Raw genomic sequence first — 25,825 nt, 5'->3', positions numbered from 1 at the left:
CTAGAACTGTGGTTCCAGGAGCCATTTAGCTCGGGAGTGTCCCTGTGAAGAGAGAAGGCTGTATTGTTTCCGATGTGGCACGCCGGGAGTCACCGTAAAATCCTGCTCGTATTGCCGCCAAGGGTGGTTGGCCCAGGGACCATACATTCCCGGCAGGGGCCACGAGGGGCCCAATCCACTGAGAGGTCGCTAAGCGAGGGGTGGCAATCGCCCAAGGCCTTATTAGTACGCTGTCGTTATTGGTTATTTTTTTTGCTCTTTTTTTTGTGTTTTACTCGCGTTGTCATTTTGGTTAATAGCCCCTGCTGTGATGTAAAATAGAATAAATAGACTTCGACCACTTCCTGTTTCTGTTTTTGGTTTTCCTTTCTCTTTAGTGCCGCAATCCTTTTTAGTTATCGTTACGCGTCGTTAGCGTACCGCGTCGCGAGCGTCGTGCGTAAGGAACGTGATCACGAGCCCCGCGAGAGACGACCTCGCGAACCAGAGTCAGGAACAGCGATAGCTGACCGCTTATCGTTGTTCTTATTAGTGAAAAGTTTCGGAAAATTTTTTGTTTGTGTGTTAATATTTTGTGTTCGTGTCTTCCTCGGCTCCGGGGACTTTGATCGCCCGGACGCGTGACAGCGAACGAATGAAAGTTCGATTAGTGGCTATGGGCCACTTATTTATAAATAACTCAAATAAAAAAATATTTAAAAATCCTTAATATTAGTATCAATTATATATTTAACAAAATCTATAAGATATGTAAATAATGTAGTTATATAAATAAATTATATAATAAATATATAATTACCTAATATTATATTCCTTCTTTTTTTTCTCTCTCTCTCTCTCTCACTCTCTTTCTCTATATTCTCTCTCTATTCTATCTTTCCTTTATCTTCTTTCTCCCTTTCCCTCTTTTTTTCTCGCTTTTTATACTTATTCTTCTTTGACTTTAAAGAAATAAAATATTTATATTAATATCCCTCTTTCACTATCTCTCTTTTAATACTCTATTATATTTTATTTTTCTCCTTTTTATAATTTAACAAATAATTATAAAAATTTTGAAGCTACAATAATTTTCGAATTATAAGCAATTAAAGTTTGCGAGCTCAGATCCGTAACAACATTTATACATTTATAGGTGTAGCAATCTGTCATCTGTTATTGATTTTTTCACATTCGGTGATATTGATTTTTACTCCACAGCTAATTTCATTTAAATAATAACTCAAAGAAAAAAAGGATTGAAAAATCATTAATCCCTACTTTTCATTACATATTTTTGTAACTTATCTCAAGAGCTTTCCAAAACACAATAATTAAATATTGAATATTTTACGAACTTTCTTCTTACTTTTTATGCTTATTCTTCTATCTTCTCTTTTTCTCTCTCTCCTACTTTAAAGAAAACATTTAATGTTTAACATTTAAACATTTATTTCTGTTAGAAATCCGCCCTAAGTCACCACTATTGGACGATTGTAGCGCCCCGCGGTGAGCTGCACGGCTCACTCCTTTTGTTTCCTGTCTAGTATCTTTTTAGTGTCTTTTCTCTTTTGTTCCACAAATGTAACACGCACAGTCAGTCGCAAATAAACGCATGTAAAGTTTTCGCATAAACGATCGTCTCACTCCAGCAAAAATATCCTCAACAGGTTATGGGCCCAGGAGTTATTAATCGCCTGACTACTTAGTTTTACTCAGTTACCAAACGTTAGTAATCTGCAGGAATAACAAAAAAAAAAAAAAACAAGAAATCGTGCCACGGAAGACACGTGAAATTGCAACGCCATTACGCGACGAATATGGACGGACAAGGGGCGAACATAACGCGCATACCATTGCTATCCAGAGATAACTACGATACCTGGAAGCTAAGAATACAGGCATTGATGACAAAAAATAAAACATGGGCCTACGCGAGTGGAGAAAGACCGGCACCGCAAACTGCCGAAACACTGCAAACGTGGAGGGAAGAGGACGGAAAGGCAAAGGCTGATTTATATCTCGCAGTCGGTGACGCCGAACTCAAGCAGATCCGATACTGCACAACGGCCCGGGAAATTTGGCTGAAGCTGGAGTCGATTTTCGAATCAAAAGGACCTGCGAAAAAGGTATCGTTATGGAGACGATTGACGAGTCATCGACTTGGTGAAAATGGCGACGTACAACAACATGTCGACGAATTCTTCGACATAGTCGACAAATTATCAGAATTATCCGTACAGGTCAGTACCGAATTACAATCCATTATGCTGCTACATAGTTTACCCGAAAGTTTCGAGAATTTTAGATGTGCAATCGAATCGAGAGATGAATTACCCACCCCGGAAAATCTAAAAATCAAAATTCTTGACGAAAATACAACGAGAAGACAACGGGGCCAAGTCGATGATCGCGCCATGTTTGCTCGAAAGGGAAAGCCGAACATAAAAAGAATCAGTAAAGCAACCAATAAATCCATCGACAAGACAAAAGATTCTGACGCCACGTTCAAATACAGGTGTCATCGGTGCCGAAAAATTGATCACAAGGCCATTGATTGTCCCGAGAAAGACGAGCGGTGTACGAAACGTCATGAAAACAAGGAGAAGGCTGCCGTCGGTGAGGACATTTCTTTCCTAACCTCTGTAGCTAATGTTATCTCATGTTCCGCAGGAAATGATTGGAAGGATAACGCCTGGTGCATTGATAGCGGATGCACATCGCACCTATGTCGCGACGAGGAGAAATTTGAGGAAATATCAAACACCGAGAACACGAGACTCAACCTGGCAAATCATGGCTCCACCGACATAAAGGCGAAGGGCACCGTGAAGGTCACTGCCACAGATGGAAACACGACCAGAGCCGTGTATCTGGAAAATACACTACACGTACCCGATCTAAGGAATAACCTAATTTCTGTTGCTAAGATCACGGACGCCGGAAATCGTATCATATTCACAAAAGAAGGGGCAGAGATAAAGAACAAAAGGGGAACAACGGTCCTTGTAGCAGATAGAAAAGGAGACCTATACTTTCTTCGCGAATCGAGAAAGGAATCGACTTATGCAGCCTCGACTAAAGCAAATAAATCACCGATGGCTGTTTGGCACGAGAGATTCGGCCATTTAAATTGGAACGATATCCTGGAAATGAGCAGAAAAGAAGCAGTATCTGGACTCCACCTGGGAAACGACAAAACGGTTACCACTTGTGAGGTCTGTGCGGAGGCCAAACTCACGGCAAAGCCGTTCGGCAAACAATCGCAAAGGTGCAGTCAGATATTGGACATCGTTCACACTGATATATGCGGGCCGATGCGAAATGAATCCAGAGGAAGAGCCAGATATGTTCTCACCTTCACAGACGATTATTCCCGCTGGACAGAGGTGCGCTTCCTACATAAAAAGAGTGAGACATTACAGGCATTTAAAGAATTCAAGGCCCTCGTCGAGAAACAGACCGGACAGAAAATCAAGAGCCTTCAATCAGACAACGGACGAGAATTCTGCAACGAGGAGTTCGATAAATTCTTGAAAAAGGAAGGGGTCAAACGAAGACTCACAACGCCATATACATCTCAGTTAAACGGAGTGGCTGAGAGGAAAAATCGCACTCTTATGGAAATGGCACGCTGTCTGATGACGCAATCGAAACTCCCCATCTCATTCTGGGCCGAAGCAGTGGCTACTGCGAGTTACATTAGAAATCGATGCATCACGAAGATATTAAACAGAAGAACGCCATTCGAACTATGGCACGGGAGACGTCCAAACGTAGAACACATGCGGATTTTTGGAGAGGCAGGCTATGCGCTTGATAAGGTTCCCGGAAAAGGAAAGCTTGATTTACGAGGAATAAGGTGCAACTTTCTCGGGTATGATGAACCATCCAGAAGCTATCGAGTTTGGGTCCCAAACAAGCAGAGAGTGATTATAACGCGCGATGTAAAATTTTTCAATGCTACCGAAATAGTGAAAGGATCAGCCGATACTCCAAGGAAAATACCTGCATACTCTGAACTTCATATAGGTCTCGAAAACGGCAAAGGATCAGAGAACGGACAGCACGAGCTCGCCACGACTGAAGTAAGTGAGGAAAATCACGAGGAGCAGCAGGAACTCGTCATGACTGACGAAGACGAAGAAAATCGCGACACTCCCATCAACGCTTTCAAAAGGGGGCCGGGTAGACCCAAGAAACTCCTTACGGGAAGGCGAGGTCGTCCACGAAAACTATATCAGCTTCTACAGGAAAGAAACGAATCACTAGAAGCCAACGGAGAGGAAGACGTCGACCGTATTTCTAATCACGAAGAATCGATTGATTCGGACACACCGGAAGTAAATTTGACAAGTATTTCATCGGAGATTCCCTACCAACAGGCAATAACAGGACCACATAAGGATGAATGGGAAAATGCAATCACTGAGGAAATTGAGTGCTTAATCAAGAATAATACATGGCGAATCGTCGAGCACCCTAAGCATCACCATGTCATTGGATGCAGAATGGTCCTAAGGAACAAGTATAAAGCAGACGGACAGATTGAGAGGAGAAAAGCGAGACTCGTGGCAAGAGGCTTCACACAGCGACCCGGTATCGATTATCACGATACCTTCGCTCCCGTCGCCCGATTAGGATCTTTACGCTTACTACTTGCTCTCGCAATCAGGCACGACTTTAAAGTGCATCAACTGGATATTACAACTGCTTATCTAAACGGCAACATTGAAGAAGAAATTTATATGGAATTACCCGAGGGACTCGCGGAAAGCTTGAAGAAAATTGCCTCCCGGAGGGGAGACAAAAGCACCATCGGAGATCGTGCGAAGAAAATGTTAAAGCAGATCCAAGGAGGAGACAAAGCTTGTCAGCTGCAAAGGGCACTCTACGGATTGAAACAGGCTGGTCGTCAGTGGCACAAGAGATTAAACGAGAGACTTAACTCTCTGGGTCTCACATCAACCAACGCAGATCCGTGCGTCTATTATCTCAAACGAGGGGGAGATCCCCTGTTCGTCCTAGTCTACGTAGACGATATTTTGATATTTTATCGCAGAGAGAAAGATCTTAACATTGTTCGTAAAGGTTTGTTACAGGAATTCGAAGTTAAGGATCTGGGAGATGCACGCTATTGCTTGGGAATCGAAATTACCAGAGGTGACGACTACATCGCGATCTCTCAGTCAGGATACATTCGAGAACTTCTATCACGCTTCAGGATGGAAGATTGCAATCCCGTTCTTACTCCTATTGAGATAGGTGCAAAGCTCGACAAGGCCGTCGACAAATCGAGCAAGGTCCCAGAAATGAGGCCCTATCAGGAACTCATCGGAGCACTCAACTACCTGGCTATTGCGACGAGACCAGATATATCCCACATCGTTAGCCGCCTTAGCCAGTTCAACAACTGCCATAATGAGCAACATTGGAAAGCGGCGAAACGCGTCTTACGCTACCTGAAAGGAACCACGGATCTAAAAATCACGTATACCAAAAGCTCGGGGACTCTGGAAGGTTTTGTGGACGCAGATTGGGCCGGGTGCCCGGTAGATCGAAAATCCTACACTGGATTTGTTTTTCTGCTGAATAATGCTGCTATCAGTTGGGAATCCAGGAAGCAACGTACTGTCGCCCTCTCCTCTACTGAGGCGGAGTACATGGCATTGACTGAGGCTACGAGGGAGGCCTTATACCTACAAAAATTCGTGTCAGAACTGGGACTGCTCAATCTCAAACAGGTCAGGGTGATGAACGACAATCGAGGAGCTCAACTATTGGCACAAAGTCACACTTTTCATGCAAGGTCAAAGCACATCGACATTAGGCACCACTTCGTAAGAGATGCAGTTCTTGAGGGTCGACTAAAGATTGAACACCTGCCCACAGAAAGGATGCCAGCGGATTTTCTTACCAAAAGGCTATCCGGAAACAAACATCACAAATGCTTAAAATTGATCGGAGTCAGAAAAACAGCGAACGATGAGAACAGCGCTACATTCGAGGGGGAGTGTTAGAAATCCGCCCTAAGTCACCACTATTGGACGATTGTAGCGCCCCGCGGTGAGCTGCACGGCTCACTCCTTTTGTTTCCTGTCTAGTATCTTTTTAGTGTCTTTTCTCTTTTGTTCCACAAATGTAACACGCACAGTCAGTCGCAAATAAACGCATGTAAAGTTTTCGCATAAACGATCGTCTCACTCCAGCAAAAATATCCTCAACAATTTCCAAAAATTAAATATATTAAAGATAATAATATTTAATAATAATATTCATTAACTAATATTCCTCTCTTCTTTACTTTGTATGTCTCTCTCCCTTTTTGTTTCTCTCTTCTTCCACCCTTTTACTCTTTAACTTTAATTTATTTTATTTTTCTTCTTTTCAACCTGTCAAACTGTCAAACTGTCAAACTGTCAAACTGTCGAACTGTCAAACGACACGAATGAAATAAGTCGCTCAGCAAATTACTATTGACGACCAATAACCAATCATCATCGCGGAAAAGATGCAACAATGTCAATAACATGCCTTTCTTAGAGAGGGATTAATAGCTTCACTCTTTTTTTGGGGTTTTGTTTTTATAGAAATACTGGTGTCTGGAACAAAAAACGATGAAACGATGAAAGACCAAACGATTAAATGTGTTTTTTAAATTAGTAAAATGTTCGCTACTGTTTCATTTTATCCGTAAAAATTTACCTTTTTTTAGAAAGAATAATTAACTATATTTAACAACATGATAATTATGAAACGAGCGATAAGAGCCTAAAAACGCGGATGGTAATACGTAAATTTTTTTTCCAAACATTAATTGTTCGCGAAAAAATTTTTTCGCCCGGTAAGCGAAAGACTCGGGTTCGATTCCCGATTCAGCGATTTTGCCCCGATATTTTTCCTGTCTACATCTCTTCAGGGGAGTAAAGAGAGTGTTATAGAAGTCTCAAACCAAGAGAATCTATAACTTAGCATATACACCAAGTAAAATATGTGTATAAATGCCTTGTGCACGTCTTCAAAAATTTTTTCGCGAACAATTATTGTTTGGAAAAAAAAAATCGGACGCAATACGAGTTCAAGATCCGTTATTACAGACCACAGATTGTCATATAATCATGATTTTAAATAGGACGACATAACAGTGCTGGATAATGAGCCTAATCTTTATAAAAGAATTTTGTCTGAAGCAATTTTTATTAAAAGACAAACTAACGGTTTAAACTTTTAAACTGACACCGAATGTTTACCTAACTCATACAACAGTTTGATAAACAATCTACATAAGCTCTGACGACATTGTTACTCTTGTATATAAACGTCGCACTTTAGCTCTTACTGCCGCATTTGTATTTTATATGTGTATCGTATTATCCAAGATATTTTCACATTTATTTCCAACTGAAGAAATTGCTGTAATTGAGTGACTTACTTTCTGTTTTAAGTTTGAGATTGTTTAGAACGGGTTCTTGATTTTGCTATCTTTACATTTATTTAGCACGAGATCACTTACTATGGAAGCACACCCACTGGCAAATAAACTAGCAGGGGACCCACATGGTTTCAGTGTGTCTCTGCAATTAATTATAACAAAGTTTTTCCGTTTTCGTTTTGTTTTTATTAATGCGTATATTGGACCATAATTTTTAACTTGTAATTTTGTTAGCTTTCATTTTTATTTATTGACGATTGTTTTATTGCGCTGTTATCAGACAACCATATTCAATGCGTTTCATTAGACCATAATTTTAACTCATTTTTCCGTTTATTTCACTCGTTTTTTATTTATCATTATATTATTGCGCTGAAGAGGATCGGAAAATCGATCGAAACGTTCGCCTTTAATAACGTACCTATGTTTTGCTCGTTTCGGTATTATTGTAATGTCACCGTCGACATAGACTTATTTTGATGTACATCTTGACATAATTAAACTTTTGTAATATACTTGTTTTCTTGCTCTACAAGCCTTTTATAACTAATTGTAAAAAAAAAAATTACCATCCGCGTTTTTAGGCTCTTATCGCTCGTTTCATAATTATCATGTTGTTAAATACATAGAGCCGTATTCTTTATAAATTTATTTTTAACTATATTTAATTAAATTATTATTTATTATTTATAATACAAGCTTAATTTCACACTTTTATTTTAAAAAGTAAAAAAACATTGTGCCAGATACTACCATGCCTCTTGATTTATAAGATGGCTAATTTTCAACAAAATTTCTATAATGTAACAAATAAATAAATACATACGAACTATTTGTTAAACGTGGAGGAGTCAACAATTTTGTCGACAAATTATTACTATCATCCAATAATAATAGACTGTTCTCCTCAAATGAGGAGCCGTATGTTTTTTTTTGTCATTACCCTTTTTTTTATTTTCGAGTGATCTATCAGAATTTATATCGGACGAATATTCTGCCTTACGGCATTTTTCTTGTGCTATGGAATAATTGGCTAGAACAAAATAAGTATAACGTTACAACAATGCAATAAATAGATTTTTCTGTCAATTAATACAATCGAAACACAATAAATGATATATTTACCGAAAGTTTCATTTCAAGTCGAATGGGATATGAGGGCCCAAGAATAATTAGGTGCGTCATGATTTTTTATTGCAGATATCATTTTGTCAGATGTAAGCGACGGCCAATAACACTTGTTATTTTGTATCCAATTCGTTGGAACTACTTTCACAGTATTTTCATCTGTAAACATGACAATTGTCCATGTCTTCGCCATTTTTTCCTGCAAATTATTAACAATTTATGTACGCAACTTCAAATTAATAATTTCAAATATTATAAATATTCGAAATCAAGCCGTTAACAAATAGAGGGGGACTCGATTTTTTGTCTTTTTGTAAAATTTTAACTGTCATATATATTCTCAAAACAATTATTTTTGAATATTATAATAATATTATTAATATTATAATATTATAATATTATAATAATATTATAATAATATTCTTTATAATAATATTCTTTTCAACATTATTCATCATTTTTTAAAATACTAAGAAGTGCATAAATTTAAAATTTAAAAAAATGATTTATTTCTATTTTTATTAATTGTAATTGTAAAATATAATCTTAATAAATATAATCTGAAATAATTTAATTTTAATTGTAAAATATAAAAATAAATTGTAAAGTGACATATAAATAATTCTAAATCAAAAATTTTTAATATATTAAAGTAAAATTCTTAAAATCTATAAAATTAGATGGAATGAAGCAAGGGAAAAATAACAAATTTATCTTTAAAATTTAATCTTATACATTTATGCGATATTTCATTTTTATTCCAACTTTGAAGATTGTTAACAACGTTTTCTACTAAATATATAAAATCAGAATCCCAAATCAGAAAACTTACATGGTTCATTATAAAAATCTTTTTTTGATTTATATTTATTTCCAATAATCACTGTATTTTTATCGTTATTAGCAAAATTTTTAATTAAAACAATGTCACCATTATTTAAACTGCAACAATTATCTGAGTTTTTTATTTTTAGAGTAAAATTAGAGTAAAATTAGAAACATTATTTTTTCCCACTGATTAGTATACAAAAATTGATCTAAAGGACCGTTATCTTGTTTATTTAATAATTTAAGTTTCGAATTCAGATTATTTTCTTCACTTAATTCCACAAAATTTTCTTCATTTATATGATTAATTATTTGTTGCAATGGTTTATCTAATTATGTTTTTTTCTAATGTATCCTTTTATTTTTTGCATAAAATTTTCGAAGGGATAGGCATTGTATTTTTGTAACATTCCAAATTTTTTTACATCATCGCATATATGTAATAAATTATGAATATTAATTGAACAATTATCTTTGCTATACAAAATTATATTAGTTTTTATGAAATAATTAAAAAGAGAATTAGCGTAATCTAAATATCTAACATGATGAGGCTGAGATGATAAAATAATGACAGCTACATTTAAAGACATAACATTAAGATAATTATCACGATTAAGTATAGATTTTAAAACAACAGGACCTGTGTATAATAAAAATTGTCTGAATTCTATAGCTTTCCATCTTCTACTTTCTTCTAATGATTTTGGTTTACGATTAAATTCTAATGGAATATTTTTTGTTGAGTTATATTATTATTATTATTATGTGCAATGGAAAGGCGTAAATGATCGTGTTTGTATATTGAACTTTAACAAAATATATATTTAGAGCAAATCAATGGACTACTTGTCGGCTTGATGGTTTAAGGAAGAAGAAGGAATCACGCCGGCAGAATCGATCGTAAATCCTCCCTCTACATTTGTGCGCATGTGCGACGCTGTATATATGTTTAATGCTCAAGCGCCACATATACTTCTCGCTTTAGAAGCAATACATAAGAATACAAGAAGCATTCAAAATAATTAACGCAACACTCCCACTCTTTTAATGCTTCTTGTTAATTTCGATTATATTCAGTTCTGTACGCAAACGCATGAATTTATCTTTAGTCAATGCCTTTGTAAGAATATCTGCCAATTGTAGTTCCGAAGGAATGTAAAGCACGTTTAGCTCGCAGTTTTCTACTCTTTCACGAAAAGTGAAAACGCACATCCGTGTTTTGTACGCTTATAGAATTCAGGGTTGACCAACCTAATCGCACTCTGGTTGTCTATGTATAACTTTATCGCTTTGTTACATTCATACTTTAAATCGCGCATTAAACGCCTTAACCAGATTGCTTCTTTTGTGGCGGAAACATACTCTGATTCAGTCGTACTGAGTGTGACTAATTTCTGTCGTTGCGATGACCAAGTAACGGGTCCACTAGCTAAACAAAATACATAACCGGTTGTAGATCTTCTAGTTTCCGCGTCATTCGCAAAATCAGCATCTGAGTATCCTATAATCTCGAATTTTTTATTGTCACTATTATACTGTAGACAAAAATTACTTGTTCCCTTTAAATATTTAAATATACGTTTTACGGCGTTCCAGTGATTATAATTATAATTGTTTAAATATTTACTCATTACATTTACGGCGTACGTTATATCTAGATGAGATATAATTGATAGAAACATTAACGAACTGATTGCTTCTCTGTAGGGTATATCCACATTAGGAACATTAATAGTTTCATTCTATTCTAACAAGTAAACCTCGGGGAACGTCAGACGCCGACTTTTTTCAAACTGTTTACAGTTGTTTCTTATGTCAAAGTATGAAGAAATTTGCCATCATTTTTAGCTCAATTTGAATTTTTCATTTTTTTAAAATTTTTTTAGTTTTACGCAAATACATAATTTTACATATATTTAAAACAATATTTCTTAAAGATGACTGTAGTGCGCATAGTGCTCTGCGCATCCTCTCCATTACAGTGAAGTTGCACACAAGTGCGTGTCGTTCTTGAATCTGGCATACGGCGGCAGCGACTCGTTTATAGAAACACTGACTCGCACGCAGCGATATATGTAAATATAACTAAACCACGTAGTAAGGTAAAGAAATACAAAATATATACAATACAAATTATATATATATATATATATATATATATATATATACATACATATATAGAAAACTTGGATATTATTCTTTACAGAATGTGCTCCGTAAATCGATTCAATATTTTGCAAATTTTGAGTACAAAGTTATCAGACAAGCCAATATTAATTAGTGATCCAAACGAAAGAGAAGAATATGTTGCTGAATGTTTATATAATATCATTATGCAATCTGAAGACTGTCCCGAAATGATTATTGAAACATTAGATTATGAGGATAATTTTGTAGCATTAGATCCTGATGAAATTTCATTCTTTATCAGATCTGATTGTGAAGCACGGAGTAGTTTCGAAGGAGAAATAGATTGGTCAGATGATTCATTGGAGCCTAAAAAATCAAAAGTATATATTGAATATAACAAAAAAGTTGAGACAGTATCATATTGGAGATGTCACAAGAAAAAGAAATGTAAGCCATTTTCTCAAGTGCTTAATAAATATAAATATGTTCCTAATGAACGTGCTTTGTACAGATGGGAAAATCAAATAAAAGAATGTGGATCACGAATAGACAAATTACGCAAAATTTATAATTTTGTATTAAACAAATTTGAAAGTCAAAGAGCGGCAAAAAAAATAGTCCACGATTTTGATATTAAAAAATGGGCAATAAGTAAAGTCAGAGAAATTGAATTAACTCAATTTACAGCATCCGATACATGAATACTAACTTTTAAAAAAGAAGCGAAAATTGTAAGTCGAAAAATTCTAAAATACCAAAATTTCTCCAAAATTTTCACAAAGTGAGACTGATATTATTCGAATGGGTCCAGAATTTTTAAGTACTGTTGAAAAGTCAATATTAATTAATAATGTGTCTGATACTTTCATTTTTAATGCTGATCAAAAAGGAATTCAAAAAGAAATTCATTCAGGAAGATCACTAACTTTTCAGGGTGAAAGAGATGTTCAAGCTATATCGCAGTCTTTATACTCTATGACTCATTCTTATACTCTCATGCCGATTATCAATAAAAACGGTGATATTTTGAAACCAATCTTTATAGTTTTACAAGAACCTAATTGGCCATTAAGTGAAAAAGTTTTAAACAATTTGTATTCTCCTAAAGTTTTATATTACACTGCGACAAAATCTGGAAAAATGAGAAAATTGGAGCTCATTTCCTTTCTAAAAAATTGTTATTATTCTAATTTACCTACTGATACTAAATCAATATTAGTGGTCGATTCATGGTCAACCTATAATAATAAAAATACTATTGTATCAGGCACTCCAATGGATAAAATTTCGACAATAATTCATCAAATCCTCCCAAAATGTACCGCTTTATACCAACCTTTAAATGTATTTTTTTCAGACCGTTTAAAAATTATTTGCGAAAACTTGAGGATATTATTATTGCAGACGATTTAAATTTTGATATATATACTCGTAATAGTATTCTTAAATTAAATGACTTTGTTTGGAATCAAATATCACCACGCTTCAGACCTTTAAGAATTTATGCATGGTATAAAGCTGGTTATGTAGAACAAAAACCATCGGCAGATTATAAATTTCAAACATTTTCACAATTTTGTCTAAATTTTGAGAAATAAACATGCGAAATTTTTAATTGTGATAATATTACATTTAATAGATGTAGTTATTGTAAGCTTCACATATGTGCTCATCATAGTATTATTCAAACTGTTCACATATGTGAAAATTATGTAGACTAATATATTTTATACAATTAATACGTTCACAAAAAAATGATTTAAAAAAATTAAAAATAAAAATAAGAAATAAAAAATATTATAAAATATTATAAAATATGTAAAAATGTAAAAAATAAAAAAACAGTTAATTAGCAAGTGTATTCAATTTTTTTTCCTTCATTGAAGCTTTATTTTTTGAAAAAAGTTTGTTACAAGTTGAACCAAACTTTGCGCAAAAGATTTTCTTTCTTTATGCCCTTTCAAACGATATACTACAGTAAGGGTTGTTCCATTTGGAATTTTTGAGTTGATATTTTGATAAAAGAGCAACTTCTTCAACCCCCATTTAAAAGAGTAACCCCTCGAAATGGTGGAACACTTCTTTCGCAGATTTTTATAATTTTGAACCGTTTCCGAAATATATATAGAGAATGGTAACAGACTTTATGGACACCCTGTATATTATATTATTGTGGTACTTATGTAGTATTATACATACGCCACGTTTCAAACAATCGGGTACATTCATCTTTAAGAAATATTGTTTTAAATATATGTGAAATCATGTATTTGCGTAAAACTATTTTAAAAAAATTTTTTTTTAATGAAAAATTCAATTTGAGCTAAAAATGACGGCAAATTTCTTCATACTTTGACATAAGAAACAACTGTAAAAAGTTTGAAAAAATCGTCTGACGTTCCCCGAGGTTTACTTGTAAGACTACGTGTGGATCTACAGGAATAGATATGACTTTCTCATCCTTTAAACCGTATTTTTCAATTATTCTTTTAATGTAGTTTTATTGATGGCTTAATATTCTTCTATTAACACGATCTCTTACTATTTGCCAACAAATAATTTTCCATCACTAATTGATAAGTCAAATAATCTTTTTAAATTCTTAATAATGATTTCTATTATGTTACGAGAGTCGGATATTATTTATCCATCATCAACATATAATGCTAAAAATACATCATGATTCTTAAATTTACATGAAAATAAACATTATCTGCTTCGCTTTCTTTAAATTTGAAGCGCTTTATAAAGCCACAAAATTTCTCATTCCAACATCTAGCTGCCTGTTTTAAACCATACATTGACTTCTTTAATTCGCATACACAATTTTCTTTATCTGTACAGTTTATCTCTAAACCTTCTGGAATTTTCATAAATACTTTCTCTTTCAACTCACTATATAAAAAGGTAGTACGAATATCAAATTGTATCATTTCTAAATTTTCATATGCTACCTTCGCTAACAGGATTCTTAAAGTATCATACCTTACAATAGGCGCAAAAGTTTCTTTGTAATCAATATCTTGTGTTTGAAGGAAAACAATCAGTCTTGCTTTGAATCTGCTAACCTGTCCCTCTTCGTCATATAACAACTTGAATACCCATTTTGAATCGATAGTTTTTAAACCTGGTGCTTTCGATACTATTTTCCAAGTTCCGTTTTTGTTATATGAATTCAACTCGTCCTATTGCGTCCACCCATTTGTAACGGGCCACCTTTCTCGACGCTCCGGAACGGCTCGTCGGATAGCCAGGATTCGAGCGAAGGGGAGGGGGGGGGAGGAAATAATTCAACTTGTGCGAACATTTATTCTTATGACTAGATGTATGTTTATTAAATAAATGTTGTATGTACAAGAGGTGTGTGTGTGTGTATGAAAGTATAAATGTCGGTGTGTGTACTGTCGTTGTGTATGTGTTCGAGTATAGATGTCGGCGTACTTGTAACTAACTAGGAAAGATACTATCCGGTGTACTAAACGAAACGGTAGGCCTTGCGCGGGAAAGAAATATACAACGGGCGCGCTAGAAACTAGTATCGGACGGTCACGGAAACACGGATTTACTCTATGGAGAAAATATACAGCGGGAGACGGATATTCGGGACGGACAGGGAACCTAGGACTAGTTGTATCATCGACGGGGCTGGTTTGTCAGTACGGCTTAAAATGGTCGGCGACACCCCGTGCAGTCGGGCGTTTGCCTCGACTGAGACTGCGTACAGGAAAGACCCGGAGTTACCCGGTGGATCGGACAACAAGTCGTCTCGGGCTGGAGCCGGAAAAACCGGAAACACTCGGTAGATCGAGGAACACCTCGACCGGGACTGGTACAGGAGCCGGAATTACTCGGCGGGAGTCGAGAGACACCTCGACCAGGAACGGCTTCAGGGAGCCGGAGACACCCGGTAAATCGAGAAATACCTCGACCGGGACTGGTACGGGAGTCGGAGACACCCAGCGGGAGTCGAGAGACACCTCGACCTGGAGCGGTTTCAGGAAGCCGGAGACACCCGGCGGATCGAGGAACACCTCGACCTGGAGTGAGAGCCGGACCGTTTCCGGACGTCGGTTGCAACCGACCGAGTACGGGCGCCCCGTACCCTGGACCGGATCGTCCATGGCTCGATAGGAGCTCCTGGTTATCGGGTACACCCGACCGGGCACGGTAGAGACCGTGCTCTGAACCAGGGAGCGAGGATAGGAGCTCGGTAAGCTTCGAGCGGGATGACCGACACCGGGAGCACCCGGTCGAGCCGAGGAGCACCTCAGCCCGGGCGAGATCTGGTCAGGATCTAGCCCCGAGGCACTGGTCGTGCCGACTTTTATACCCGGCCGGAGATCTCCTACCTGGCGAATTTCTCAGGTGGGGCACGACTGCGAAATTTGGGGAAGATTCGGACCGAATGAGCGAGAGCGAGACAACAAGCGCAAAGCGGCGAGAGCAAGCGAGAAAGCGAGCGTGCGAGCGAGAGAGCGTGCGAGCATGCTAGGTTGCGAGCGGGAAATTAGCGGGTACGATTCGATAAGCGCATAGAGAAATAAATAATATATTTATTTAAAAAAAGATAAGTCGGAACGAGGCGCAGGCGCTTCGTTACATAGAGAATCAGGTCCAGTAATAGCTTCCTGAAAAGTTACAGGTGGATCATACTGTACATAATTTGTTTCATACACGTAATTTGTTTCATACGTCCTGAAAGGACGATGGAGCATTTCACGATTTCTGAGCACTCTCTGCTTCGTTTCCTCAGAATGGCGTCCACTAATATCTGTAGACTTCTTCTTCGATCTTCTATTTTTACTATCGCTTGGCGTCTGGGATGGTTCTCCAGCTTCTTATGGAGCTTCTTCGTTTTCCTCTTCTTCAGCTTCTTCATAGCTAAAGTCATCTTCTTGGTCAGGATTATCTTCTGAGTTGTTATCGTTCGCAGGTAGCGGTATACATATTTTATTGTTCTCTTCATTCAAACTGTTACTTTTCTCAGCTTCCTCGTTGAAAGTGACGTCTCTAGAAATTATAATCTTTCGATTTTTAAGATCGTACAGTCTATAGTTCTTCGAATCTGATTGATATCCAATAAATATCGTTTTCTTGACCTTAATGTCCAATTATTTTCTGAATTGCTTATCGATATGCGAGCCAAAAATCTTTAAATGTGATAAGTTTGGCTTATAACCTGTCCATATCTCGTACGGCATAGTTGACAAATTTTTATTAGACGAAGTACGATTTAAAATATATACGGAAGTATTAACCGCTTCAGCCCATAATTTTATAGACAAGTTTCTCGCATGAAGCATTGTTTGAGCACTTTCAATTATGGTACGATTTTCTCTCTCGGCTTTACCGTTCTGTTCCGGCGTATATGGTGCTGTGTTTGCATACTGATTCCTTTTGACTTCAAATAATTATACATATTTTCATTGCAGTATTCTCTACCGTTATCTACTTTTAGTATCTTTATACTGCCACCAAATTTATTCGCGATTAATTTGTCAAATTCTTTAAATCGTTCCACAACATTTGATTTATGTTTAAGGAAATATACTTGCCGCTAATTCGAGACATCATCAATAAATGTGACAAGTATTTTGACCCTCCAATAGATTCCGGGAGCGGACCACAGACATCTGAATGAATATACTCTCCTGGACTGCGGGGATGATTCGGTGCGTGCTTCGGAAACTGTAATCTATGCGCTTTACCAAATTGATAGGATTCACAAAAGAAATCTTCTGAATTTGACAATTTGATGTCTTCTACGATATTTTTGCTTATCATTTCTTTAATTATTTTAGTATTAATATGTCCCATTCGTTGATGTAAAGTATGTAGACTCACGGTAGATGTATTTGCTTCCATCTTACTACTGGAATGTATTATCTCGAAAAACATCCTATAAACATTATTTTTTTGTTTATATCCCTGTGCGCAGAGTTGGTCTCCATGATTCAGCAACACAGTTTCTTCTTTGAACAGAATATCATAGCCTTTTGATGTGCACTGCAAGCATACATTGAAAATAAATTCTTTCGCAAACTGCGAACATACAGTACATTCTCTATTCGACTAACCAACGATTGTTTATCAGCTTTTTAATTAAAATTGTTCCTCTGCCGCGCACTTCACATTGACCATTGTCTCTGAGCGACACTGTTTCTCCTTCACACGGCAAGAAATTATCGAACAATTTTACGACGATATGTTATATGTCTTGATTGCATTACTATCTGTTATCCAAACTTCGCTCATGTTCTTTTTTAATAGATTTTGAATATTATCGTCTGACAGTGTTTTCAATATCGCATTTTTTACATACCGATCACTCGTTACCTTGGTGGAACACGTCGTGATAAACGCGTTTACATCGTGACTATCACTTCTCTTCTTCTTTCTGCAGTCTCGAGCATAATGGCCGAATTTCTTACAATAATAGCATTGTACTTTGAACTGATCTTTCTTATCTTGATTTCCTTTTGAATCTGTTTGTCTTGTTTTGAAGCTGTTTTGATTGCACTTCTTGTAGAAGCCTCTTGTTGCGAGCGCGTCTGACCTCTCATCCTCTACCGACATCTTTGCTTCTTCTTTGATAAGACGTTCAAGCAATACAATCTTTGATCATCATGTGATACACTGTCCCACGCTGTAACGAGAGCATTGTATTTTGAAGGCAAAGTTCCCAAAATCTTCGCCATTATATCAATCTCACTAATGACTTCTCCGACGTTCTTGAGTTAACTCGCGAGCGTTTGAATTGTTGTGACGTATTGTATAACAGATTCATTAGGATTCATTCTACATTCATAAAATCTTTGTCTTAATAATAACTTATTGGATGTAGATCTTTGCTCATACATGCTTTGTAAAGCATCCCACATTTGCTTCGCCGTCGTGCACGTGATCAAACCTTGCAACTGCTTCTTTTCAATCGCTGAGGATATCAGATTCATGGCGTTCGCGTTATCCTTTACCCAGGCCTTTACTGCTGGAGCGTGTCTTTCACCTTCTGGCTTCGGCCTCGAATTATCTATTAATTCTAGACCATGCGCCATAAGCATTTGCATAACTTCAAATTTCCATGTAAGGTAATCAGAGCTATTGAATTTTGTGATGCCTCCTCCGTATGTTTCTTCTGTCATTGTGATAATATTGTGAGCCCTTACAATGAAACACAAAAAAAGAGTATGTCTCGAGACACATGTTTGCACACATTATAACGGCGGTTCACTGTTCGTCGCTGATTTGAACTACCACTTTTATTTTTACAAAATATATACGATATATACACGATACAAAATATATACGATATATACGATCAAAACTGAGCTCATAACCTGTTGAGTTATATTATTATTATTATTATTATTATTATTATTATTATTATTATTATTATTATTATTATGTGCAATAGAAAGGCGTAAATGATCGTGTTTGTATATTGAACTTTAACAAAATATATATTTAGAGCAAATCAACGGACTATTTGTCGGCTTGACGATTTAAAGAAGAAGAAGGACGCCGGCAGAATCGATCATAAATCCTTCCTCTACATTTGTGCGCATGTGCGACGCTGTACATATGCTTAATGCTCAAGCGCCACATATACTTCTCGCTTTAGAAGCAATACATAAGAATACAAGAAGCATTCGAAATAATTAATGCAACAATTTTAATTTGATTTATTAATAAATGAGAAGTTTGTGAAATATGTGCATAAGACAATTTTATTCATGGTTTACCAGTGCATCACTTACTCACTAAAGTTTTTGTAACGTCCAAATTAATTAAGTGCATCGGCTTTACAGGAAAATCACTAATCATATTTAAATTTTTGATTAATTGAAGATCTGACGTTTTTGAATTTATGTAGTGTTCTTCTTGAGATTTAGCTCTAAAATCGAAATTCTATCGCGGAATTTATTTAAATTCAAGAAACAAACTCTATCGTAAATATAATCGCCTTCTATAACATTTTGTATAATAATCGGTATGATCCTTCGTAAATTTAATTAACGCTTTAGCAGGAGTATCGCAAATAAAACCTTTAATTTTGAAGGAATAATTAAATCTTTCGTTCTTTTTATCTATTATGATATATCGATAATAAATCGATAACTTCGGCGATAAAATCTTTTAAAAATATATTCACATTATCCGGCTTTTTTCCCCCGTGATATATACCTACAATACCTACTTTATTACGATTTTCAATTAAACTACATAATATTGGCCACAATTGCTGATTCGAACTTTTAAAAAGTGGTAAACCATCAATATTTATGTAAATTTCTATTTGTTGTAAATGTTATAGTCTCGCAGACTATAACCTATTTAAATATTAGTACTTCTATATAATTAAAGTATAAAATAAGCGTCAGCAGGAAATATTGTTGGGAAACGCGACAGCGAACATTCACCTGATAAAATCGCTGTCGCATGCAAACCACGCGTAAGAACGTTCACCCGGAAACGCGAAAACGCTAACGAAGAAATTCAATTTTGAACTTCCTTCGTTAGCACTTAGATTTTAGACGACCCGGAAAAACCTCCATGACCATACATGGTCATGTCGGCGGGCGATCCTCTCCAAAAATCCCCAAAATTGAGGGAATAAAAGCCGTCCACCGCGAATCCGCGGCGGACAGTCATAAACAGTAAATCTATGGTCAAAGTAGTCATAAACAGTAAATCTATGGTCAAAGTAGCGAAGACTTAACTGTTAAATTTTGCAACAAGAGCAATCATTAACTAAAAATAGTGCGAACAAGAGGGCTAGCCGCTAAACCGTGTTACGAAGCTCTCGACATAATTCCTAAACACGAAGCGATCCAGGAAAGGACGATAACAAGGCTTGAAAGAAACCGACTAAAGATAAGGAAACAACGATTATATTTATAATAAAGAACTCTATAATAAAAATCTGCTGCTATATAATTGGAGCGATTACTCGCCTCTCCCGGCTACCCCACACCCTGTGCCGCGCGGGCACAACATTCTGGTGGCAGCGATGGGATAGCCGAGGTCGAGGACTGTAGAACAAAGCTCCTTAACGCCTCACAGAAAAGAAAGTACAGAATTAATAAATCAAATAGATTAATAAATCAAATAGAGCAACTGCTATATTAAAGCAGATAAACTTAAAACACGTAACACATACGGACGACAGTGAAAAAAAAAATCACGGCCAAGCAACTGAAAGGAAACACCAGCGTTCAAGGACCAACGTCGATCCACGGTCAGGGCAACGCAACGCAGACGGACAACGCATCGCCGACGGACAACGCACCAACGCGGGACAACAACGATCCAGCAGCGTCAGCAGTCGAGCGACCCGATAAGCAACCCGATACGCGACCATGCGAGCCATTGTACTACTAATGTAAGTCGAAATTTATAATTAAATGTCGGAACCGTTAAAGCGAGTTAGATTCCATAGCCCGCGATTTTGGAGCGAGCCAGCACGATTGGCAAATAGGTCAAGACTTGTACCACCGATACAAGTAGCGGAAGAAGCTGTCCGCGACATTCGAGATAGCGTGCGAAGAAATTTAGAAAACTGTTATCCGAGTTCTGAATCACCCGAAGCGCGTAATAACGATACTTTCGAGATACCACTCGATACCAAACGAACCACGCGTTAATCGAGTTACGTTTAGAAGAGATTATTCGTCAATATCCGTCGACCTTAGTATTTTCGAGCCAAATCCGGGAAGAAATATGGAAAATATTCAACCTGAAGCCGTCGATAGAGAAATCGACCGCTTGCGGGTACAAGCCGAACAAGGTGCCACCGCATCTTATGAAGATGCAGGACACCCGGCCCCGGCAGGGCACAAGTAATGGCTTGTTATTCGAACTCATACACAATTTTCGCGAAATGCAGGTAGAAATAATGAACCTACGCGAACAAATGCACAATATGCGTACTAATCGAGGAAATACAAATGAAACGCGAATAAATTCAGACGACGTCCCCCTCGATATAACATACGGCCGCACTGAAAGAGATATAAGAAATAGACGTAGCACCGTCCCGCACTACTTACCATTAAAAGAAGCGCGAATAATGATTCCCGAATTTGTCGCGACATAAATTACAAGAATTTCTGAACGCTTGTACATACGAGGTACAAAACATTAATCACGCGGATGAAGAGTCATTGATGCAAGCAATTTTGTATACTAAACTAAAAGCAAAGGCTATGCAGGATTTCGAAACGCGAGACGTACTAACTTTCGAAGAATTGAAGCAACAACTTGAAACTTGCTATCAAACGAAACAGAGTACGACGCACTTACAGATAGAATTCAACTCCTTGAAACAAAAATCAAATGAAAGTGCTTACGCTTTCGGGCAACGTGTCGATTTAATAGCCATGAAGTTATACGAATCCATGGTGGAAGGAGAGGAACGACTCTCTACCTTCAAAAGGGCAATCCAGGAAACGACAAAAAAACAAGCCTTGATAAATTATCAAATCGGATTGCGAGAAGAATTAAAGACTCTCGTACGTTCACAAAGATATACTACGCTCCAAGAAGCGATAAACGGCGCGAGCATGGAAGAAAAACTTATCGGACCAATAGCCACCCGAGCTTACAGTTTCGCAAATAAAAATAAAAATGATCATAAACCGCGAGCGAATAGAGATCCGAATATCCAATGCTATAAATGCGGAAAAAGTGGACATTACGGACGCGAGTGCCGAAATAGTAAATTTACATTGCCAAAACCAGAAAAAAATCCGCGAGTAAATACTCTGAACAAATTCTGCAAATACTGTAAAAAGACAGGACATACCCGTGAGGAATGCTGGAATTTGAACGGACATCCTAAAATAAATAGTGCTAATAACCGTAATCCCAAGCTAGTTAATAAAATAAAGCATAAAGAAAGCGTGAGCAAAAGACTCCGCATAGACAGAGAAAAAAGAGCACTGACTCTTCAAGCAATAGCGAAGAGGAAGAGGAGGAAGCGAGAAAGAAACAACCGCGACCTGCCTCAGAGTATCGTATAACGCATGTTAAAAACACGCACACAGCCAAAGACGAGCTACTACAGGTATCACTACCAATCCGTGAAGTAAAAGGCGAGACGATAAATATGCTGTACGATTCCGGATCAACAATTTCTCTAATTAAATTGAAAAATTTAAAAGACGATACACCTGTATACGAAAAGAAAATTGCGCTCACAGGAATCAGTGGACATAAATTATACAAATAAATATAATTAAATAAAGGTCTATACGATAAAATCAAAAATTCAATAAAAGACTTAAAGGACCAGCGCAATGATAAAAAGATACGAAAATACGGTTATATTAATGTAATAAATCAATAAAACGTTTATTTAATTTTTTTCTCCCTCTTTCTTTTTTTGGGGATCTCACGTTCGCCTTCCTGAGTTGCTCACATCTCTCAATTCAGCGCTATCGACAAGAACGTTTACGTTGTGCCTGTCATGCTCTCCCTTCGTAGGATTTTCTTAGTTTTCTCACTTTCATTTTATTAATGGTACGCATATTTAATTGTTTTTAATTTGTTGACGTGATACTTTTCTCTATCTTATTTTGTTTCTCATAATTTTTTATTATATTTTTTTATTTTTTATTATTTTTTATATCTTTCCAAATTTTAATTTTTGACAATTTGATTCCCGTATCAGTTTTCGTAGTGTTTTCTTTGCTTTTTATTAGGGAGTCTATTTTCTTGGTTTTTCTTCTTTTTGCAGAATGCCACCATAATCAAGGTTTTAATCAACGCACGTCAGGCCCCACTGCATTTTCGGCTGGTCATCGACTTATGCACCTTTGATGGTTTTTATTGAGATGTATGTGGGCCTGTTTTGCATGGTTTTTCCTTTCGACATGGGTTTTCGAGGGGAGTAGCTTGCTTTTCCATGGCACACGGAAATTTGCAATATGGGTTTGCTTATTAATGCGTTGCGCTTCTTTGTCTGTTTAAATTTGTCCGTTATTTGCGTTAATTTATTTCGACTTTTTTGACTCTTTTATTATTATTTATTTTGTTTTGCGTCTTTCCGTTTATTATTACTAATGACTGTTAATTTTATCTCATTTTATTTGTATGTTATTTCGCGATTTGACATTGAAAAGGATCCGAATTGGATCGAAACGCAGCGTTTGTCATCGAAATTAAATAAACGTTTTATGGATTTATTACATTAATATAACCGTTTTTTCGCATCTTTTCATCATTGCGCTGGTCCTTTAAGCCTTTTATTGAATTTTTGATAAATTATACACACTAGGGAAAATGTACGCGACAATTACAATCAACAAACGTGCCATCAAGCATGCATTTTATGTCGTAAAGGATGACATAACAATAGAGCATGAAGGGATTTTAGGAATAGATTTTCTTAAAAAACAAACAGCAACCTGCGACTACAAACGAAATCAAATAAAAATAAAGGATAGTATATTAAAATTACATCCATGCAGAAAAATAATTCTGAAACCACGCAGCGAGACAATTGTTAAAGCAGCTGTAAATCAGAATCATATAGGAATAGTCCGAGCAAACGAAACAGTCCCAGGAGTATATATTGGAAGCTGCCTGGTGGAACCAAACAATTTTACATGTCCTGTAAGTGTAATAAACACAACGGACAACACCATTGAAATGACAACCCCCATAGTCACACTGGAAGATATTATTGTGCCGGACGCGGCACAGGGTGTGGGGTAGCCGGGAATTTCAAGTTAATTCCTGGATTTTGTGTGCCACTTTTATTATAAATTTCTTTTATACAAATATATTCATTTATTCGACATTAGTCAGTTTCTTTTGAGCCTTCTCTTCGTCGTCCTTTTCTAAATCGCTTCGTTCTCAGATTTAGGGTGTTATCAATTTCGTCGGATGTTTCGTCGTACTATATAATGGTTAGCCCTCGGTCTCGCACTAGTTGTTTGATTTATAATTAACGACTGTCCGCCGCGGATTCGCGGTGGACGGCTTTTATTTCCTCGGTTTCGAAGGTGTTTTGGAGGGGATCGCCTAGCGACATGACCATGTATGGTCATGGGGGTTCTTCGTGGCGTCCAAAGTCCAAATGCAAGCGAAGGAGGTTCAAAGTCGAATTCCTTCGTTAGCGTCTTTCGCGTTTCCGGCGAGCGTTCTCGCGCGTGGTTTGCTGAGATGGCGATTTTGCATGGTTCGCGAATGTTCTCTTATATATTCTATTATAATGGTATAATAAGTTATAGTCTCTCGGACTATAACAATATGAAGGAAAACATAAAAGAAATAAACATTATAGAAACGAGAAAAAAATAAAAAACACTATATCCCGTAAGCAGCGAATTTGACAATTATTGCGAACACAACATCTAAATGCAGAAGAGAGGCAGACACTCTTTAAAATCTGCGAGGAATTCAGTGACGTATTCTACTTAGAGGGAGAACCACTGACATGCACCGCGACGGTAGAGCATGAAATAAACACACGAGCCGATACCGCACCGGTGAACGTAAGACCATATCGCTTGCCAGAAAAACATAAGACAGAAGTCAATCAGCAAATAAATGAAATGCTAAAAAATGAAATCATTCGGTCTATAGCACAAGCCAATGGAATGCACCACTACTAGTAGTACCAAAAAAGATAGACGCATCAGGAAAACCAAAGCTCCGAGTAGTAATAGATTTCTGGAAATTAAATGAACTAACGATAGGCGATTCATTTCCTTTGCCGAACATAACTGATATTCTGGATCAGTTGGGAAATGCAAAATATTTCATCACGCTAGATTTGGCGTCAGGGTATCATCAGATCCCGATGACTGAACGAGATAAAATTAAAACAGCTTTTTCCACTCCCTACGGTCATTATGAATTTAATCGAATGCCGTTCGGGTTAAAGAATGCGCCAGCAACATTTCAAAGATTAATGAATTCCGTCCTAACAGGAATACAAGGACTCAGATGCTTAGTTTATCTCGACGATATCGTAATATACGGATCAAGTCTAGACAATCATAACGAGCGACTTAAAGAAGTGCTACAACGACTGCGGAAATTTAATTTAAAACTGCAGCCAGATAAATGCGAATTTTTTCGCAAAGAAGTAATTTATTTGGGACATAATATAATGCCTAAAATATATAATTACAGAACACTGACGCTGGGAATCAACCCCGTCCGTACCAAGAAAGACGAAACCCGTCTTCCGTTCGAAGTGACGGAATTTGATAATACGCCGGGAATATATTATGAAAAAATTGGACACCTGCATCAAACCAACCGAATGTGGAAGCTAGTTATTAAATTAGATGTAACTGAACTAAACGATAGAAC

At 36.9% G+C, this 25,825-nt stretch overlaps 1 protein-coding gene across 4 annotated transcripts in view; it reads right to left on the bottom strand.

Moving 5' to 3' along the window:
• Window positions 1-25,825, bottom strand: part of LOC105254912 — a 183,469-nt gene that overhangs the window by 69,335 nt on the left and 88,309 nt on the right. The window contains exons 6-8 of one of the 4 annotated variants that reach the window (XR_003122414.1): window positions 8,537-8,738; window positions 8,238-8,444; window positions 1,065-6,581 (exon numbers count right to left, since the gene is read on the bottom strand). The exons of the other annotated variants lie outside the window; for them this stretch is intronic. The gene's annotated coding sequence lies outside the window, so the exon portion shown is untranslated. Of the gene's footprint in view, window positions 1-1,064; window positions 6,582-8,237; window positions 8,445-8,536; window positions 8,739-25,825 lie in introns of those variants that run through there. 4 annotated transcript variants of the gene reach the window in all.

Source organism: Camponotus floridanus, unplaced genomic scaffold (assembly GCF_003227725.1).
Source record: "Camponotus floridanus strain SB8 unplaced genomic scaffold, Cflo_v7.5 scaffold132, whole genome shotgun sequence".
In the NCBI taxonomy this organism is placed as follows: Eukaryota; Metazoa; Arthropoda; class Insecta; order Hymenoptera; family Formicidae; genus Camponotus; species Camponotus floridanus.
Note: the sequence above shows the minus strand (reverse complement) of the source record. Positions and strands in the feature narration are given on the sequence as shown.